This window comes from Haemorhous mexicanus, chromosome 7 (assembly GCF_027477595.1).
Source record: "Haemorhous mexicanus isolate bHaeMex1 chromosome 7, bHaeMex1.pri, whole genome shotgun sequence".
NCBI classification, from domain to species: Eukaryota; Metazoa; Chordata; class Aves; order Passeriformes; family Fringillidae; genus Haemorhous; species Haemorhous mexicanus.
In genome coordinates, this window is record NC_082347.1 from 38,718,091 (window position 1) to 38,725,280 (window position 7,190).

Sequence of the window (7,190 nt, forward strand, 5' to 3'; positions counted from 1 at the left end):
GGTAAATGAGACCAAATTGTTAAAAAAGATTTTAAGTCTATCTTCTAAAATGCAATTTTAATCCAGTGTACACTGGTGTGTTGTTATTTAGTAATGCTACATGGCAAGAGAGATTCCAGTAAAATGCCAAGATTGCCTTTCCTTTCCTTCAGTGAGGGAGAGATGTGACAGGAAGAAAGTAGAAAGTGCAAGCATTATAAGATGTTGTACTTTTAAAAATAATAAAATGTACCATTATGTTTCTATATAGTATTATCTAGGCAGAAAAAAATTATAATTTAGGCCCTGCAAATCAAAGACCATCAAGAAGTATTAAGTACAGAATTTGTAACTTGTTTTGTAGAACTAAAAAAAAAAAAAAAAAAATTGGCATGGCTGTAGCCTGTGCAGCAGTCAAGAGACTGGAGACATCAATAAACAATTTAATATAAATATATATATAAATGTTATTTACCATGTTGCATACCCCTGGTTTCTGATGCCTCCAATTGATGAATCAGATTTCTTGTCCCACAGAGACATTTTGTGTTCTGGGGAGCTGCAGTGCTGCATGTGCACATCTGCAGGATGCTCAGAGCTTGCTGCAAGGCCGTGGAGAAGCTGCAGGTGTGTTTTCCCTGGAAGCAAATACAGGATATTTGTAAATGGGAATGGCCTCCCTGTTCCCAGCCCCAGTTTGCTTTAATATATCTATAATCCCTGTTTTGAATTTTTCACTTGCTGCTGATAATCCCTACTCTCCTCTGCTTCCCTTAAAGATGTCAACTAGTGCCACAGACTGTAATAAAACATAAATATCCTGAATTTGCAAATTGTTTTGAGAACATCCTCTTGGCTGTTTCTCTTCCCCCTACATTTTTAGTACTGGGATTATTTGATTTTTTGTGTGAAGGCTTTGGCCTGCAAACACACGGGCTCTGGAAGGTGATGCTGCCTGAGCAGTGAGGTAAGCGCCCTGTTTCCATCAGACAATATTAATTTCTGCTAATGAAATTTTGGAAGGGAACGTTTAAAGAAATATTTGTAGATAAACTTTTCAAATGAAACATGTGCAGAACTCTCAGCCCTATACCACAGCTTAAATTGCAGGAATATATCAGGGCTGACATATTTTTCTGTTCCTCTGTTTGTTTTTAGGATTTTAGGCCTTGGTGTGGAAAAAGAAAAGTGCTTAAATCCTTGATTTTTTTCCCTTGATTATAATGGAGTCACTGTTCTTTCCTTGTCATCTGCAATGCTCAGATACTTTTAATCAAATCCTTGGGATTTAAATTATTAACCATCTTTTTGGGATTACATTTTTTATTCCTAATTACACACAAAAGATATATATCATGAAATATGCAGCATGTAATTGTGATTGAAGCGTGCAGCCTCCCAAAAGATGGGCCTAACAATTTGATACACCCAAAATTTAATTAGGCAGATAATGGGGTTAGAGGGGAGATTTGTAAGGATGGAAATATTTGGAGTGATACTCTTTTTTTTTTTTTTTTTTTTTTTTTTATGGTGGTGGAACTCAGTATGGAAGCAAATGCAAATAAAGTCATATTTCTTTCCTGATCTCCAATTGTGTTGTCTTTTTTTGTCTTGGTCTTGAGATTATCCATGAAAAACTGAATTTATCTACACAGGGAGCAAGCAATTCAATGAGTTGCAGAATTTTCTATGTAGTTGGGTCTTTTGGTTGTTCTTTCTTGAGAAATCAAGTTTTGACTCAAACCACAATAACTTTTCCCAGGTAGATTTCCTGAGCATGTTATTAAAGGCTGTCTCCTCTGCTTGGCTGCCTGCTTTCATGAGGGATGCAGGAATTTGATAGCTTTGAGACCTCCTTCCTCTGTCAAGCTCCCTTGTAATTGGTCTCTGAGTTCCCAAGTTATTAGGGGATGAGAGGAGCAGGGGACGGGCAGACAGACACAGCCAATTTCATTGCACCAATCTCATTTCCGTAGGGAACTGGAATAAAAAAAATCAATTAAGCTTAAAGACCCTCCAGGCCCCTCCTTCAATTACTTGGGCAGAACAATCCTTTGGCTGAAGTATCCATGATACACAATATCCTCCTCAGCCTCGTGCAGGATTAAACCTCTTGGGGCTGTTGTTTGGAGTGTCCAAGTATGGGATAAACCCCTGGATTTTCCATCAGCATTAGCTGAGCTCCTGGAGCCTTTGGCAGTGCCAGGATTCACTGCTGCAGCTTGCATGTTGGTTCCTCTTCCAGCATCAGGAGTTTCCTACAAGCTGCATTAACCCAAAGGAACATGGTGCCATTTTGCTTTTGTTTCAGCAATAAATTACCTTAGTGCTGCTAATTAACCAATTTCTTCTCTCCTCTTGTGAGGAATTGTCTTATTTTTTTCCACATTCTGGAAATCTCACTGGTCTCCACATAATTCTGTTTACTCTCCCTCCCCACCTCACTGGTAATTTGTGTTTAAATATTTGACATTTCATCTTCTACTCCTACAATCAGAAATAATTCAAGTATAACTTCTAAGCGGCACAGACACATCGAGGGGTTGAATGGAACCATCACCTTTTTCAAGCCATTTTCTGGACTATCTTCTAAATCACCATCAAAATCCCAAGCTAAAACAAAAAAACCCCAAACAAACATTTTTTTTTGCAGTTCTGACTGCAAACCAAGCCTATGTGAGCAGTCTGAGATGATTATGATCAAAGGCAGCAAAAATCATCAATTTTCTGTGATCCTGCTTTACCCAGTGGAGATGTCCAGATTCAACACTTTGGGGCTCTAGTGCCCTTTTCTCCCTCTTATTTCAGTATTTGTTTTGCTAACAGCTTGTTCTGCTGTGGAACTGGTTGCTGTAAAGAAAAAATCCCCTTGTTTGCCTAGAATCTCTATAGTGAGGGATTTTGTTTGTGTGGAGAGGAGGAAATGAAGGATGGAAATATTAATAGAGGAAGCACACATGTTTCAGATGATGTATTATATGTATCCCCTTGTTTCTTTTACTTCTCTGCATTTTTCATTTCTCCAAGGATGTTTTATTAAAAAAAACCACCAAAAAAAGAAGTGATGCTTTTCCTGTGCATCAACTTGAAGACATTTTGGTGGGACTTTGTTGTAGCATCACTTCAGTTTTTTAGTTCCTCATGGAGAGGTGTGGAACCAGGATCCCAACCCTGACCAAACCTTTTCAACCTAAGGGAGTTGAATTTAATTTCAATTTACTGCTTTGCTGTGAGGCTGAGAGACGATTCCTCCGGCTAAACTCAGTGAGGAAAACCTTGTTTCTCCTGGCACAGCATCAAAATGGTGGTAAATAAGGTTTTCCAGATTTTATTTGTAACTACAGCATCAGAATCACCTTTACAGACAGAGAAATATTCATTTAAGATTTTAAACTCCTAAAACAGAGACTGTGGCTTATATCATTTGCATGTGATGACCTGACCATTATTAATTCCCCCAGTAACTCTTTGCTATTAGAAAAAAATTGCATTGCAGGACAGCAAGTACCTACCAGCAGGCATGGTGGGGGTTTTTTTTAGCTCCTAATGCAGCAGCCTTTCATCCCTCTCTGTAAGATTTACCTTTAACCTAAAATCTTTCACCCGTTATCTAGAATGTATAATTATAAATACATTGTAGTCTAGAGTAAGTACAATTAAAAAGGGTAATTAGTTTCCCTCCCTCTCTCCCATCCTCCCACCCAAGTCCTTAGGTTTAATTTTCATGATTATGTTAGATTATGAGTAATTTTAAATCATGGTATCCAGTAGAGACTACTCCTACTCTGCAGCTCTTTTCAACAGTTGTTTATGGTAGTTTCAGCCTCTTTCTGCCTCTCTGAGGCTCTTTATTTTTAAAGCAAGGCAGACAAGGCCTAAAATTATTCCATTAAAGAGGTGCAATTTTTGTAATGGGACTTAGAGTGCTCTGCAGAAGTGCAGGCAAGTTTCTTCAATATCCTGAGCATTATTCGCTCATTTAGTTAAATGATGTTTCTAATTCCCTGGTAATTACATGTAATGAGGCACTCTTTCTCTTCTTGATGAGACTTTAGCTTAATATGAGATGTCGTATTTTTTCTTTCTTTTTTTTTTTTTTTTAGGGATAATTACCCTTCCCAGGAAAAGCAGGGGGTTTGTTGTGCAGAATATATAGCAAATTATTTTATTTCCTGCCATCTTGACTGCCAGTAAATTATAAAATTAAGTTTCAGTGGAGCATTAGCACCATTTTGGAAAGGCTTGAGATTTTTTTTCCCCTTATTCATGTATTGATGTCCTTTGGGACTGTTGAGCTATTATTCATGGAATAGATGTTTTTCTGCCAATTTCTAGTATTAGATGGTATTGAAGCAGCAACATAGGTTTAATTTTTTTGCCTGGATAATATCCAGTACAGAATGGTCTTGTTAGATGCTTTTTCTATCAGGTAATTATCTTTATAAAGTTTTACTAACACTTCCCCCTTCCTTGGTGACTAATTAAATTTATTTTTATGCATGTTGTAATATTAAATGCTGGGGGACTTTTTCTTTTCAGTTCTGGATGAATGTTTATAGATTTCTTGCACAGTACAACATTCAGGGCATTGGAATGAATGAAAAGCTGCAGGATACATAAAGTTAACGACAATAATGCAGCATTTAGCTCCAGTAAACATGAAATCAACAGTGATTTTAATTACTCTTAGTTTCCTACATTCTGTCAGTGTCATTTCCTTCCTCTTATTCTGATGAGGTGAATCTTGTCTGGTTTTGTCTGTTTGTTTTTGGTTTGTTGGTTGGTTGGTTTGCTTGCTTTGTTTTAAAATTCAAAATACTGTAAAAATCGTGAATGGAATATCATGTAGAAGTCAAATTTTATAAGGGTGATCTCTGCATTGGGAGCTGAATTGCCATTTTTAAAGCCGTTTAAATGTCTAATTCTTACAGAAAATTCAGGGATAGATTTATCTCCCCTACCTTCAGCTCTCTAGAAGCCAGGTTTTTGGTCTAAATGAGGAAGGCACAAGGCTCCCCTATTTCCAGTGTTTGGAATATTGTTAAATAACAGCTGTTTGTGCAAGACACATCTGTTCTGTGCCCTCACCTTGCTGGGGGAAAGAAACTGAAATCAAACTCCAGTAGAAGGGGGAAAGCCTCCTTGTCCAGCAGGGGTGGCTGGAGAGGGAATGGAAGGAAGGAAGATGACTTTTGTTATCAAAGTCTTGTGTGACTTCATTTCCTCTCTTTGGAAGAGACATTTTTGCAGCCAGCTGGGAAAATTTACCCTGCTCATCTTGGCAATGGCACTTTTGGAAAAGAAGGCCATGGGAGAAGCTTTATTAATATGAAGATGTCCACTCCTATGTGAATATATTGCATTTGCACCCTTTGAAGTTGATCACACTATTTACATGGTTTAAAATATGTTAATTTAAGGGTTTGGTAGGGTCAGCATCTGAATCTGTAGTGATGAAAGGATTAAGTCTTGAAACTGGTGGGCTCTTTTATCAGCAGTGCACTTTTACTGTCTAAGAAACCACAGTGCTGCAAAGTTCTAAATATAAAGGCACATCTTCATGATAAAACCAAAATTTTGAGAGGCTAAAGTGCAATCAGCGGTAGAAAATAAATGTCATAAATAACTTTTTGATCCCAAATACTGTGACCCCAATTCTATAGAAAGAAGCTGGAAAAATATGACTGCATCTCACTCTTTATTTCATCTTAAGCAATTTGACATCAATCAAATGACTATAGAGGCAAAGGCATGAACGTTTATTTCCCAGCCCACAGGATTGCTGTCAAATTGCAATTTTCAAAATTGAAAGAGTTGTTAAGCTAGATTTTCTCCATTTTCTTCCTAGTTCTTTCCCTCATACTTTCAGAAATGTGCCTCTCAATTTCGCAGTGTACTATCCTACAATGTGTGAGGAAATTAAAGGAGCTCCTGAAAAAATTCCTTACCATGCAGTGGTAAAATCTCATTTTCCTGTCTGCAACTCAGGGCATGAATCTAGAGGAAGACTACATCAAAGAACAGGGAATGAATGAAATTTGAGCATTAAGATAATGCCCTGGCGAGGCTGGCAGCTCAAAGGAACAAGTTTGGTACCCTCATGTTACATGATTTAAAACTCTCTGGCCAGGACTGGTTACCTCCAGCCTGCTGCAACTCAAAGTTTATCAAATACTGCTAAGGAGAGGAACCTGCTGCTTTAAGGGTGTCAGCTTGGGGCAAAACCTGCTCCTCAATATTAGATGGAGGCAGGACATTAAAATTAAAAGCTTTGTAACAACTGAAGTTGGAAGTTGGTTGAGATCTGTGGTCCCATTATCAAGAAAGCTACAGAAACCCTCTCTCCTTAAATTTCTCTGAGTTTCTGAAAGCCAAAGCTCCTGGATAGCCCTGAGCAGGTCAACACATCCTCATCTTTAAAATCAACAATAATGTTCTGCTCATGTCTACCAGCTGCCTCAGGCTGGTAAGAACTTCAAAGCCTGCCTAATATATGCAATTTTCTCTTAAAACAAGAACAACAAAAAGCTTCTAGTTGAGAGAGTGCCTGTCTCAGCTGTGCTGACCCACATTCAGCCCTGAACTCTGCCAAAGGAATTCCAGCTTCTTTCTAAGATGCTGCCACAGCTGTTGGGGTGCAGGGTGGTTCTGAGGTACCAAGTGTGCTGCAGGAGATAACAATCAGCTCCACAACTGGTTCAGTTCCATATTTAAATAAGGGGAAATTATTAGGCTTATGTTATTAGGCCCTGAGACGCACCTGGGCAGGAGAGGACTGAAGGTAGGTTAGGCTGGTACAGGAGTCTGAGCTTATCAGCACCTGATTTGCTGTTTTTCAAATACTATTCTTCCCCAGGGTTTGGATTTTCCATTTTCATCTCTTATATTTAGCCATAGGAAGTAAAAACAGGTGGGAGTGGAGAATAGGAAACCCAGTGTATTCCAGTTGCTCAGACTGTACATCTTACACCATAATGACATAATACCATGTTGTGAAGCTTCAGTATAAAACCATGCAAAATCATGGCAGTTTGGGGTTTATTCCAGGGCCTAAAGATTGGCAGGTGTCACCACGTTGAACTGGCCTTGCTTGTGAATATACAGGCATTCAGATATGTACCTCAGGCAGTTTTGTTCAAACAAAACTGGAGAATTATTCCCTGTTCTTGAATGGAAAAGGTGATAAAGGGGCTCAAGCCCCCAGCTGGTGC